The sequence below is a fragment of the Coenobita brevimanus genome, chromosome 106, assembly GCF_032717465.1.
Source record: "Coenobita brevimanus isolate Jiangsu-jjx chromosome 106, ASM3271746v2, whole genome shotgun sequence".
NCBI lineage: Eukaryota > Metazoa > Arthropoda > Malacostraca > Decapoda > Coenobitidae > Coenobita > Coenobita brevimanus.
In genome coordinates, this window is record NC_137059.1 from 1,144,247 (window position 1) to 1,159,465 (window position 15,219).

The window sequence follows — 15,219 nt, forward strand, 5'->3', positions numbered from 1 at the left end:
TCTCTGCTTTCGTCCTTTCAGCCAGGATTCTATCCATTTTAAGATATCGCCGTCTATACCGTGTGCTCGAACCTTTCTAACTAACCTTTCGTGTGGGACCCTATCAAAAGCTTTACTAAAGTCCAGATGAATAACATCGTAAGCTTTATCGCTATCTACTGCCTCATAGACCTCCGAGAAGAATGACATGAAGTTTGTGAGGCAGGATCGTCCTTGCCTGAATCCGTGCTGACTTTCATTTATACGATTAAATCATTTTAAGTGTTCCCTAATTTTATTTGCCTAAACTGACTCTAGCATTTTTTCTGCTAGTGACGTCTGGCTTAAGGGTCAATAATTCGACGCAGCTGATTTATCACCCCTTGTAAAATGGACACTACGTTTGCGGCCTTCCACGCCTCTGAAACTTCTCCTGAAATTAAAGAGTCATTAAATAACGTTAAAAGTGACTGACATAACTCTTGTTTGGTTTCTTTTATAACTTTAGCATATATGTCGTCCGGACCTGGCGATTTTTGAGGTTTTAACATATTAATTTCTTTCAGTATGTCCTCCTTACTAATGGTTATGATACTAAGAATATTGTCCGTATTATCATCGTAAATATTTGCTGCTTGAGGAACCTGATCTAGATTTTCCTTGGTAAATACTGATATGAAGTAATTATTTAGGATGGAGCACATTTCTTTAACTTCACTGGTAATGTTACCTGAGTCTGTTCTGAGAGGTCCTATCCTGTCTTTATTTTTCGTACGGTACATTTGGTAAAAACCCTTGGGGTTTTGCAACCTTAATTTCATAACCTCGCTTTGCTTTCCGTATCTCCATCTTTACATCCCTGTTCAAAATCGCGTACCGGTGACGCAAGTGTTCCTCTCCACATTTTAATTTTCTATGTATTCCTTTCCTTTGGCCTCTGAGAGATTTTAATCTGTTGTTTAACCATCTTGGTTCTGAATTATTCGTTATAAACTGTTTTGAAATGATATATCTATGTTGGCCTCTGTGTATTATATTTACTAAAGCATATAGTGAATGGCTAGCGAGTAGAGGTAGGGGAGATGAGAGAGAGAAGAGAGAGGTATATGTGAGCAGGAGAAGGGAGGTGAGGGGACTGGTGAAGGAGAGTAAGAAGAAAGTGGATGAAGAATTTGGGAGGAATCTGAGTGTGAAATGGAGGGAGAGTAAGGAATTGTTTTGGAAGGAGGTAAAGAAAGTAAGGCAGTGTGAAAGGGGAAATAGTAGGGGAGTGAAAGATAGGAATAATAGATTGCTGGTGGAGAAGAGAGAGGAATTGAGGAGATGGAAGGAGCACTTTGAGGATTTGTTGAATGTAGAGAGTGAGAGCAGTGTGAGTATAAGTGGTTGGGGAATGGCTGGGAGAAGAAGAGATGAGAGGAGGGAGGAAGAGATCAGTAGGGCGGAAGTAGTGGAAGCAATGAAGAAGATCAAGATGGGAAAGGCCCCAGGAATTGATGGAATGTGTGGTGAAATGCTTAGGTATGGGGGTGAGATTGTTGTGGAGTGGATATGGAAGTTGTGTAGATTGGCTTGCGAAGAGGGAAGGGTTCCAGAGGACTGGAAATCAGGTATAATTGTTCCTTTATACAAAGGAAAGGGGGAGAGAGAAGTATGTGGTAACCATAGGGGTATTTGCCTACTTAGTGTGACTGGTAAAATATATGGTAGAATACTCATTGATAGGGTTAGGCATATGACAGAGGAGCTAGTTGGAGAAGAACAAGGGGGATTTAGGAAGGGAAAAGGATGTGTAGCTCAGATATTTGTTCTAAGATGTTTAGTGGAGAAGTATCTAGAGAAGGGAAAGAAAGTGTATGCTGCCTTCATGGACTTGGAGAAAGCTTATGACAGAATAGAGGGGCAAGGTATGTGGAAGGTGTTAAGAATATATGGAGTGGAGGGGAAATTGTTGAGTGCTGTGAAGAGTATGTACGAAGGAGCTAGGGCTACGGTGCGAGTGGATGGTGAGCTGAGTGAGTTCTTTGATCTCAATGTGGGACTGAAACAGGGTTTTGTGATGTCTCCATGGCTGTTTAATATATACATGGATGGGGTTGTAAAGGAGGTGCAAGGTAGGGCAGTGGATTTGGGGGTGGCTCTAATGAATGAGGGTGAGATTTGGAAGATTCCGGTGTTGCTGTTTGCTGATGATACAGTATTTTTGAGTGAAGATGAATGGGAGTTGCAAGGTTTGGTGAATGAGTTTGGGACAGTGTGTAGGAAGAGGAATCTGAAAGTTAATGTAAACAAGAGTAAAGTTATGGTGTTTGAGAGGAATGAAGTCACAGAACGTACAGTGAGGTTGGATGGTGAGGATATGGAGAATGTGAGTGCATTCAATTACTTGGGTAGTGTGATGAGTAAGGATGGAACTTTGGGGAATGAAGTGAGTGAAGGGGTACAGCAGGGAAGGAAGGTTGTTGGTACACTGAAAGCAGTGATGAGAAATAGAGAGGTGAGTATGGAAGTTAAGAAGTCACTGCATGATAGTATTGCAATTCCTACCCTGATGTATGGAAGCGAGGCGTGGACCTTGCCAGAGGGGAACAAGTCAAGAGTGAGAGCAGTGGAAATGAGTTCCTTGAGAGGAGCATGTGGAGTGACATGGAGGGACAGGTTGACGACTGAAGAAGTGAAGGAACGTTGTGGGGTGACCGTGGATGTGGTTGAGAAGATTAGGAGAAATACACTGAAGTGGTTTGGACATGTGGAGAGAATGGAGAATGAAAAACTGACTAAGAGGGTGTATGTAGGTGAGGTGGAGCGAGGGAGAGGGAGGGGTAGACCGAGGATGAGGTGGAGGGATGGAGTTGAGAGGTATATGAGGGAGGAGGGAGTGAGTTAGGGGGAGGGTAGTCAAATGGTGGGTGACAGAGCGACTTGGAGGCGTTTTGTCTGCGGGCACCCTTTACGAGAGTAGGGCTTCGGGCTATAGATAGATAGATAGATAGATAGATCATATTTCTCGGTGGCCCAGCGGCTGCTTGGTACTGGACCTGAGTTAATCTCAGTCACCTGAACTACACTCCCACCTGTATCCTGTCCCTCACCTATGACCTCACCTTCCCCAGTGACCTGGCGCACATTTCCTCCCGGTTCCTGTCCCTCACCTATGACCTGAGGCTCTCCACTGTCCTGACTGTCCCTAAAATAAGCTGTCCCCGCATGGAATACGGTTCTAAAAATAAGCTCTTAATCCATCGAAATCTAGACGAATATTAGGAACGGTGGAGGGGTTTTCAGTAGAACAGACATCCCACATAAATTTGAACTTAATTTCCCCATGATCGCTATTACCAAGTCGTCCACCAACCTCTATATCACTGCTGGCATTTTCTGTATTAGATAAAACCAAATCTAGTATATTATTACCTCTGGTGGGCTCCCTGATATACTGATAAAGGAAATTATCCTGTACTACCTCTAGAAATTCCTCTGACTCTGCATCCCCTGTCTGATTTCGCCAATCTATCCTTGGAAAATTAAGGTCCCCTACAATTATCACTAAGCTGGACTGTGACGCTTTCCTGATTTCTTCCCAAAGGTATTTACTGTCTGCTCTGCTTAATTTTGGAGATCTGTAAATATCTCCTAAGACTAATTCCTCCCTGTTGTTACTGATTGTTGTTGTTGTTGTTGTTGTTGTTGTTGTTGTTATCATCCTCTTCCTCCTCCTCATCATCATCATTGTTATCATTATCATTCCCTCCTTCTCCTCCTCCTCCTCCTCCTCCTCCTCCTCATCATCATCATCATCATTCCTTCAGCTTAGGAAACGCCTCTCGTACTGAAGGGGTTTATTAAGTGTGGACGAAATCCCCCCCTCTTTTTCGATGATTTTTTTAAGTATGTGATGGTGTGAGAACATGTATGGGTTGGGTGGGGCTGGGTGGGCGGGGGGGGTGTGGTGGGTAGGGTGGGGCAGCGTGGGTGGTTTTGGTGGGCATGGTACGGCAGAGTGGATGAGTGTGGTGGGGCAGGGTGGGTGAGTGTGGTGGGTCAGAGTGGGGCAGGGTGGGCAGGTGTGGTGGGTGTAGGGGAACAGGTTGGGGTAGAGTGAGTGGGTGTGGTGGGGTAGGGTAGATAGGTGTGGTAGGACAGTTGGGCAGGGTGGATGAAGTGGGTGGGCAAGGGTGAGTAGATGTGTGGGTGTGGTGGGTCAGAGTGGGGCAGGGTGGATGGGTGTAGTGTGGCAGTGTGGGTGGGTCTGGTGAGGGACTGTGTGGCAGCGTGGGTGGGTGTGGTGTGGCAGCGTGGGTGGGTGTGGTGTGGCAGAGTGGATGGGTGTGGTGGGACAGCGTGGATGGGTGTGGTGGGGCAAGGTTGGGGGGTCTGGTGAGGCACTGCGTGGCAGCGTGGGTAGGCGTGGTGGGGAAGTGTGGGTAGGTGTGGTGAGGGACAGTGTGGCAGCGTGGGTGGGTGTGGTGGGGCAGGGTGGGTATGTGTGGGGGGGCAGAGTGGGTAGGTGTGGTGTGGTAGCGTGGGTAGGTGTGGTGGGGCAATGTGGTTAGGTCTGGTGAGGCAGTATGGGTAGCTGTAGGGGGGCAGGGTGGGTAGGTGTGGTGGGGCAGTGTGAGTAGGTGTGGTGAGGCACTGTGTGGCAGCGTGGGTGGGTGTGGTGGGGCAGGGTGGGTGGGTAGGTGAACAGGGTGGGTATGTGGGTAGTGGGAAAATAAATCCATGGGGAAGTAGGTCCAAGGAGGAACATAGGCCTAGTGGGTACATGGAGCCGCGGGGACTGTCTCTACTTCACTGCTATCCTTGTCTTATTCTAGTAGTTCAGTTTCTCTTTAGGAGCTGCCTAGCGTGGTACAACTGGCTGCTGCAGTTATCCTCTCTTCTTATGATCTTATGTTTTTATGTACTGCTACTACTACTACTACTGTTACTACTACTACTGTTACTGCTACTACTACTACTACTACTACTACCACCACCACCACCACCACCATCAACACCACCACTACCACTACCACTACTACTATTACTACTACTACTACTACTACTACTACTACTACTACTACTACCACTATTACTACTACTACTACCACGGGATTCATTTTGCATCTTACATCTTATTATTCCCTTGTCTGATGCTAATACTTTCCACAGATCAACACTGGCCTGGAGAGAGACGCCTTCGTGCGGTGGCGCCGATGTACCCCTGCGGAGGACCTACCCAGATGCACAAACGTATCTCCCTAAAGGACGCTGGTGGACTGCAGCGGTGGTAGCCTGCAGTCCACTGGGTTTACGTTTAGATGCCCATGGGATGCAGCTACTACTACTGCTGCCACTAATGCTACCACCACCACTACAACTACTACTACTACTACCACCACCACCACCACCACCATCTCCACGACCACCAGCACCATCACCAGCACCACCACCATCACCACCACGACTACTACTACTACTACCACCACCACTACTACTACTACTATGCTACTACTACTGCTGCTGCTACAACAATTACTATCACTACTACTAAACAACTCGACAGTAGTTTCATTCAGAAAACAGTAATGTGCCACTTAAAAAAAAAAAAAAAGACTAAACTGACAAGAATGTAAAAAAATAGGTGTATTACTACTGTATTATTATTATTATTATTATTATTATTATTATTATTATTATTATTTTGTAAATTGGAACTGTTTCCTCAATCTCAGGAGACACTTCTAAGACTGAAGGAGTTAGGTACAGCCTTCATTAACCCCTTTATTACTAAAGGTCTGCCCTAAAATAATAATAATAAAAAAAAAAAAAATCCAGGTAGTAAGCAAAATCAATGAAAGATCACCAGACGATTTTATTCAGCTTTGGGAAGACTTATGGTAAGAAATGCTCCTCCACAACCTATAAAAACAAGTGTAATGTCCCTTTGGCCACCAATAGAACGTATTCATAAACTGTTTTAAGCTTGAATAGTGTACTCGTATATTGTGTGTTTATGCATCTGTCTGCTTGCTACCCCACATCCTATGTAACAAGTGTTATTTGTTGTGTGATATAAAAATGATGAACTAAACTGTACTTTTTTTAATAACCATATGCTATTGGCGCATGCCAAACACATCAAAAGTCAATGCAGTTTATATACATAAAGAACGGCATTCATGAGAGCCCAGAAGGGCTCTGAGACCTTTATGAATACGCCCCTAAAATTTTTTATAAATGCTTGATTTTCGCCCGAGATGAACTAAACAGCGCCACATAAGGCCCCTTCCCTGTGCTGACGAGCTTGCTGGTCGCTGATTGGTCGACGCCTGGATGACGTCACGATCCAGCGACGGTGGCGCCATCTGGTGATCAAGTTATGAACTAAGGCTCATCTACCAGAGCCATCTGCTGGTCAGGTTGCAAAGCAAAGCTCGTCTGCAGGGGTACTTGGCGGGAACGTGACGTCATCCACGCATCGACCAATCAGCGACCAGCAAACTCAACTCAGGGAAGGGGCCTTATGAGGCGCTGTTCTGCTCAACTTGGGCGAAAATCAAGCATTTATAAAAAATTTTAGGGCCGTATTCATAAAGGTCTCAGAGCCCTCCTGGGCTGTCATGAATGCTGTTCTTTATGTATATAAAATGCACTGACTTTTGATGTGTTTGGCATGCGCCAATAGCATACGGTTATTAAAAAAAGTACAGTTTAGTCCAGAGCACTTCTAGATGTCTATGAATGAGTTAAGCATTCTGTAAAATGCTTAAGTAACAATAGTCAGTCCATGGCTCTTAAACATGGCCATGAACTGACTTTTTGTATATTTCACACTGTTATTAATTCTCTAGTTTTTTGTGATGTGCAATAAAAGACTGCACAGATGACCATATACTGACATTAGGCTTAAGATCTATTAATATATCTCCACATTACTTAAATATGACAATGAATCATGTTGACTGTCGTATTTATCACAATATTATCAATCATTTTAGTGATTAGGAAGGACTTGGAGTGAATTACAATAAAGATATAAATAAACTGTCAATCTTAAACATAACTTATACTATGTATCATCAGGATATTATTAAAATAAAAGGATTGTTTATTATGTTTATTTCAACAAAGTTACAAAGACTGTGTGGGAGCCAGTGGTACATTGGTTAGCAGATTCACCCTGTGACTGGTAGAACCTGAGAGCAGTTCTTGAGCTTGTGAACTCCTCCACCCCCATTTCTCTGCTTAATATATAGTAGCCTATACAAAACAGCATGTCTGAGAATACAAGATTAGGTAAGCATGTATTTATGTAGGTAGGTAGGTAGGTAGGCAGGAATACAGGTAAGTAGTTAGGTAGATTGGTGGACTGGTAGGTGGGAGGGTGGGGAGGGATGTAGGCAGATGGGTGGGGAGATAGATGTGTGTGTGTGTGTGTGTGTGTGTGTGTGTGTGTGTGTGTGTGTGTGTGTGTGTGGATGGATAGGTGGCAATGTGGGTAGATATGTAGGGAAGTAGGTATGTAGGTGGGTAGGTAGGCAGGGAGGGAAATGAGTAGGTAAGAGGGTAGTGACAAGAGGGGTGGGTGGCTAAGCAGGTAGCAGGAGGATAGGTAAGTAGGTGGGTTAGTAGTGGATGGGTAGGTAACTGGGTAAGCAGGTAGGTAGGAAGGTAAGTAAGTAGGATATGCAGTTAGGATGGAAGGTGATTAGGTTGGCAGCCAAGTTCTTCAGTAGGTAGGTGGGTTGGTAAGCAAGTGGGTAGGTAGTACTAAGTAGTAAAGCAGGTAGGAGTGTGGGAAGGTAGGGTAGCAAGGTGGGTTGGCAGGTACTGCAGGTAGGTTGGTGAATGGGATAAAGATAACCTAACCTTTCCCCACCTGATCTAACCTCTAACCTAGCCTAGCCATATCAATCATTCCTAACCCAACCTAACCTAACATACATCCACTAGCCTAATATAAACTAACTAAATCTTACTTACTGTATCCTAACCTAGCCTTACATAACCTAATCTAACCAATGCTATCAAAGTGTACATCCAGGCTCCCAACTACACCTCTCTTCATTTGCTATCACAATTTCCCATAAAACACAACTCACAACCGTGTACCTTACATCCACATCCCTAACTATACTACCTTCACTTGCTGAGTCACATTCTTCCCTTAAGTCAGTCAAATATACATGTACATCCCTAACTGAATAGATCTTATTCTTCTATCACTATCACCTAGAACACAACCCTCAACACTCAAAATCCCAACCAGGTCCCCAACTGCATTCCTGGATGAATGGAGGAGGATACCTGGTACTGTACAAGGGTAGGCCAAAACATGATCCCTGGACCAGCTCTTGAAACAGGACAATTTTCATCTTACTCTTGTTCATCTTGTTCTGTACTGGTTTCACTGTCTGTCTCCATTCTGCAGTACCTGCATGAGAAAGAGATAGTGAAAAAGGATATCCATTCATGCACCACTCAGCTGCAACCCTTATCTTAGGATGAGGATGCAGATAAGATTAACCTTATCTTAGGCAGAGAATGTAGATAAGTTTTAAAAATTGAAAATAACACCATATTGAGGCTGGCCATGGTATAACTGATGTTTTCTATGGACTGGGAGCTAAACCAAGTCCCAAAACTGCTAACTACTTCCTACTAGCTGTTGGAAACTGATGGGAGAAGAGAAATCTAAGGTGTTTGTATTTCAGATGTACATTAAGATTTCTAACAACATGTAGTGTACTACGGAACTCTTGCTGTAAAAGTCTGGACTGAGTTTCTGTGTTCCTGATTGGTCAAACTGGGCTGGATGATGGCTGGCTGGATGGAAAAGAATAAAATTAACTAGGTAAGCGGCACAGTGGTGATGGAAGCATTTACATGATGTTACACTAAACAACAAAGCATCATAAATTAGTGAACAACTTCATTTTTGGCAATATTTATCAAGTCAACACTGACCCGCCAACTTCTATAACACTAAGGTGTTTTGAAGTCCTGACTGATACACCCCTAGCATGTATTCAGTATGGATGGTGGATATTTGTGCTGAAGAGGTGACATGTGAAAATCAAAGTGGGTAGCTCATACAAGGACTGGTAAGCCTCAGGCAATGGGCTGTAGAAAATAGTACCTGCATCAGATATAAATAAAACAGTAACCCTTTCACTCCCAACACATTAATTTACCTTGTATGTGCTACCTCCTGGTGATTTTATTAAACTTAGAAGGACCTTTTGTAGTGAAGTTAATGAAAGCTATAACTAACCCCTCCACTTCAAAAAGTTTACCTTAAAGAGAATAAATCTGCCTAAAAACAGGAAGAATAAAATATAAAATATATAATCTGCTGGAATGGATTAATAAATAAATAAAAACCATGAAAATAATAAACTTACCTACTTCACAACTTCCTCCTTGGTAACACTGGCATTGTCACTGCAGCCCCCCTTTTCTATATCAAGGACATGGATCTGACAAGCGTGCATCTATCCAGCAGCTTCCATTCTCCAGGCTTAGGCCTACTGATGTTGTCACATGAAGGCATCCCTCCCACTAATTCTGTGGACAAAAGAATCAATGAAAACAACTTCAAAACAGCTCATTGCCATCCATCCATCATAAAATTATATGCTGCCCCATGAGGAGTGTAGAAGCCCGGGGCTAGGCAATTTGGTCCTGACATTTAAGATGAGAGTGACCTGCCTCACTCATCCCTGAGTGGCATTACATGAGCAATAACTCCAACCATCCCTTGGATATAAACCTTCACTGGCTCAATCTGACTGGAGCGCTGTAATTACCCACTAAACTACCAGGCACCATAATTTGGTTATATGGTTACCACTCAGCATAGTAAATGGTTTCCTGGTGTACAGGAAACCATTAGGCTTGTCACTCAGTGTGGAGTCACCCATAGGCAGAAGGAAGAGGAAAGAATGAAGGAAAGAAAGACAAAAGAGGGAGGTAAAGTCACCCGTAGGCAGAAGGACGAGGAAAGAATGAAGTAAAGAAAGGCAGAAGAGGAAGCAAGGAATGGAGAGAGGAGAGGAAAGGGCAGACACCCAAGAGCAGCACTACATCGAGTGAGTGGATGGTGAGCGCCCCCACCTACCACAAAGCTCACTGCCACATCAGAAAATTATGCTAAGATGATGGATGGATAGAAAAAGAAACACAGAAAACACCTTTGAAACAGATTCTGCACAACAGTAAGTTATAAATAACCAAGTCCTATGTTACATCTGAATTTTTTTTAATTTTCCACCCAGCAGTTTCCTACAAATGCTGAGATGCAACCTGCTGGTTCTGTAACATGGGCTACCTCAATATAAAGATTCCTTGCAAGGAAACGTGGCATCTATCTCTTATCGTACTGTACATGATCTGTGGTACCTCTTACCTGACACTTAATCATGTAAGACACTTCTGTCCCTCCTCAGTAGTGACTCCTCCTCCAGCCTGTAGTCCACTGGGTTCACGTACAGATGATCCTGTGGCCACACCAACCCTTCTCCCATACCACGTCGTTCTGTCCTCCTTCACCCGCTTCATCATGTTGTTCCTCCACCTGAAAAACAATAAAAGAATAAGCAAACACAGAACAAAATAAAGGATAGAGAAAATCTGCAGTGGTAAAAAGCAACTACGAACATGGAACAGAGTCAAGGAATGAAAATAATTAAACAAAAGAATCATAAACACAATAAAATAATGAAGAGAAAAAATCTGATAGAGAAGAATGCAAAAACTTATGAATACAGAACATAATAATGAACAGAAAATTTTAAAAGTAAATAAGGACTGAAAAAAAAAAAGTTACTTCCAATGCCACAAATTTCTCTTCAAGGCAGGCTACAGGAGTTTGGGGCTGGACTACAAGTCAAGTGTATTTAGGGGTAGATGACCAGCCTACTCTCCCTGGCAGCATTGGCCTACATGATTAAAATACCCCTAAACACCTCTTGGGGATCACATCTATCCAAAGACGTCATTCCAAGTGGGGTGTTCTGACCACCAAATCAACAGAATAATGGAATTTTGAGAAGGAACAAGGAAATAGGAACATATGTAGGATACAGCAAGTGTCAATCCTTTCAAAATGATAATGTATGATGGTTTTAAAATACTGACATATGTTCTTTACAATCAAGAAAATAACCATCATATCAAATGCATCCACAAGATAAAACCTCACTCTATCATCAGCTAAAAAGATGAAAAAATGCTATTAGTTGCAAGCATGTCAAAAGAAAAAAACAACAACAACAATGTAAATCCTCACATTCTCGTAACTGCCGTCGTTAACGATAACTCACTTAATATCTGCCTCATAGGACTGGCAGCTTTCATTCAGTGTTAATGAAGCCTGTTTATTTTCAAGGTGAGAACAAGTATCATTGTTCTAGGGTTACTGTCTTGCCAAGAATGTATTTTGCCCACTGCTAATTTATATATAGCTACTGTCATATATTAGTCATTTCTACTTGGTTTTTGGCGACATTGCTCCACAGACTATTGGGGCATCTAATGAAAGGTATTTATGAAGCAAGAGAGAAATTTGTTCCCCACAGGAGTGTTGTTCTGACCCCCTTGGGCACACCACCAGCATCCTTGTTTATACACTTAATGATAATTCTCTTGGCCATGATAATAACAGCTTAACATATAAATACCGGCTTGTCTTACCTGTGGTGTATATAAACCACTATCTGGCCATTATATTGACGGAAATGAAAGCTGATGATCGAGGGTGCTCCTTCCGAGTGGCCACCTCTATCTCATACCTTCATCACTCACAGTTCCCTTACCCAGCCTTGCAAATAGTACCCTGGCATATAAATACCAAATTCTCTTACCTGTGGTGTGTGTAAGGCCCTGTTCTCTGCCATATTCACCAGAAATAAAGCTTGAGGTTGGTCCGTCCTTCTCAATCACCCTCCGCCTACCACTCTCCGTCTCTCTTGTAAAATGCCTAAATTAAGTCGCACTGGCACAAATCCATCACAGGATGATCAGTTCACTTGCCATATTGTTGCTAAACACACCCATTAGCGTCAGAAGGCACGTATTGTCCCGCTATTTGCTGGTGAACACCTGAGAACGCGACCAAGGCAGGTGTTTGTTTTGATTGAGATCAAAGGAGCCGCCAGCATCCTTCGTCAACTACGCTCTAATATGACGTTATTTTAACGAAGACATCCTTCATTGCACACCATAAGGGTCACTTCACTTACACTGTTAGCACCAATTATCCCAAAGGGCACCAAAATACATCCATAGTCCTAGGATATGCTATGAAAACTAGGAGAAGGGCGACCTCGGCAGCCATACTGGATAGTGAACAGAGGAACGCGGGAATTTCGAACGAATATATGGTTCGCGAAATTCCTTATACGATGGCTTTTTTCCGTCATTCCTTGCAGGCACACAAGAAAAGTTTTACAACATCTTCAGTTGGAATATTAGCCTCCTCAATTACCTAATTGTGACACAGGAAGCGTCCACAAAAATTAATTCCACCAATTGAATGAGGTTTCTTACCTGCAAGAGTTCCTTGTCTTAACTAAAGTTTCAATTATATGAGACGAAACAGCTAAAATTTAAATTATATTATATTTCTGCCCTGTTCATCGATTTTGTACTATTATGATCAATTTTGTGTCTGGAACATGTACCAATAAGTGTGTGGTTACGTCGTGTAATCAAACTGGAGAATATGTGCCTTCTTAAAGCACATTAATTGACGTGACTGAATTAGTTCCACCAAAATTTAAGGTCCTCTCATAAAATTTCTTTTGCAAAAGAACCTTGGTTTGTACCTTTAATTTCACTCATGCAGTTACCAAGCACTTCACATCCAAACCAGGGTGAAAACTTAATGGGAAATACCACCCTACAGACAGATTTCGCACGATAATTCACTTTTACAGAGACAAATTACCGTAAAAGGTGAATAAGATCATTCATGAATACACTCCGGAATCGTAAATCCCCCACACACTTACCAGATCACAGCAGCCTTGGGAACCTGGACTTGATAAATTTTAAGATACGAGAAACATGAAAATTGTCTAAAATGGTTTGACTTTGGTATTTGTCATTAATACTAAGACAACACGAATAAAAAAATATAGGAGAAACCAGATATTCTGGCTATTTTTGTCCATCAAAGGAGCGATATCAAACGATAGAAGTAGAGCCACCGTTGGCAATATTGATCAGACTCACATTTTTGCTTTATATAAGCTTATTAAAGCATGAATACGAGATCCGGGCGATTGAAGAACTGTAAAGACCATATCCCCACCCCCCTGTACCAATGAAAGAGTTCTAGAAGATAGATTAGTGGAAATATCGTCATTTTGATGTTGGCCACCAAGGTGAGAGGAGGGCAGCCACCTCGCTCCTGCTGGTGGCAAAGCCTATGGTCACCATGGCAACGCATTCGTATTGTTGTCAGCATGGGAGGCTTTCTAGTGCCTCTTCCCTACTTGTTATTGTTGCACATACCACGTTTTCACTTTAGCCTGTGGGACGGTTGCAAAATATATCCATAAAAAATAAATCTTAACTTACTAGAGAATATTACAGTGACCTAGACAAAACACAGTACTAAAGTGGTATAATGCCTCCCAGTCTACTGAGAATACAGTTTTGCTACATCTACTTGCATTTTTTCTCCTGCACAGTAGATTTCAATACCCGCTTCTATACCATAAGAGAACTTGTGCCTCTTCCTGCGTTTGGCGGCCTGGTAGGGTGGTTGATGGGTGGATGGGTGGGGTGGGTGTGTGGGTGGAGAGGCTTGATGGGTGGGATGAGGTGGGTAGGTTGGCAGGGTGGGTGACAGGGTGGGTAGATAGGAGGGTTGGGTGGAGTGAGTGGGATGGGAAGGTGGTTTAGGCAAAGAGGGTGGGGTGAGTGGGTGAGAAGCATGGTGGAGTGGGTGGGTGTGGTGGTAGATGGGGTGGGTTTAGCAGATGGTTGGGATGGGTGGGTGTAAGAAGTGTGTGGGTGGGTTGGGCAGATGGATATGCCTTGCCAATGGGTGGGTGGTACGTGTATGTGGTGGGTTGGTGAGTGGGTTGTGTGGTTGGGTGGGTGGGTCAATCCATAATTTGTCTTGGTACCCCCTTGGCCTCCTCACTCCGGCTTTCCCTGTCTTCAGCTTTCCCATCCTACTCGTGTGTACCGCCCTGATCGACTGGTTCCACAGCCTACTCATTAACCAGTTCAATGCTAGGATCTTTTCCCTGTGTTCATTGCCTTACCACAACAAAACTGGCAGCCCCTCTGGACACAAGCCACACACAACAAACTTCTCTCTCGTACCTAGTTTCTCCCTGGTCCTCCTCTGAACTGTGCTTACTCCTCTTCTAATAGGCCATACTGGACTTACCTTGTACTGTCAGTCACGTCTCTGCGTCTCCCACATGCTTCTACACTGTCCACTGCTTGATAACACACAACACAACTTCTTCCCACACCTGGCTAGACTGAGTAGCACCCCTAACATATGTGGCGCTCGACTTCAATCTCCCTCGTTTTCTATTACTCGCCTCATGTCCTTTCTCAGTCACAACACCGTTCTTCCCAGTTTATAATTCATCTCTCCACCTATCTTCAGCATATATCTCATTTAGTTCACTTTTAAATTTACCTTTACCTTTCCCCCACAACAATTCCCTGCCTTACTGCCAATTGGTCTTTGTCTCTTGGCGCAGAAGTGTTCATTTAATCAATCATCTCATGGAAAAGCTGAAAAATAATAGAAGAAAATTTTGTTTGTGTATCCAGACGGGTGGAAGGGATGACATTGGCCTCCTCCACAATAAGCTCAGCCAACTCACATTTCAAGACGTATACCGCTGCCCCCCCTTGCATGATTCTCCTTGTGTCAATCCATTATTTATCTTGGTACCCCCTTGGCCTCCCCATTTTAAAAATCTTATCTATGCTCCGGTGGGTGAATAAGGCTGGCCAGGGAATCGCACCCAGGTTCTTCCAGTTACGAAGTGTATGATTAAACCAATGTACCCCCGACTGCCCCAGAGGAAATGGGAGAGAGAGAGAGAGCGAAACAGAGAGAGAGAGAGAGAGAGAGAGAGAGAGAGAGAGAGAGAGAGAGAGAGAGAGAGAGAGAGAGGAGGGGGGGAGAAAGAGTGGAAGTACAGGAAGAGAAACCTTAGAAGAGGGGGACTTGAGGATGACGAGAACAAAGGAGGTGGAGGTGGAGACAGGACAATG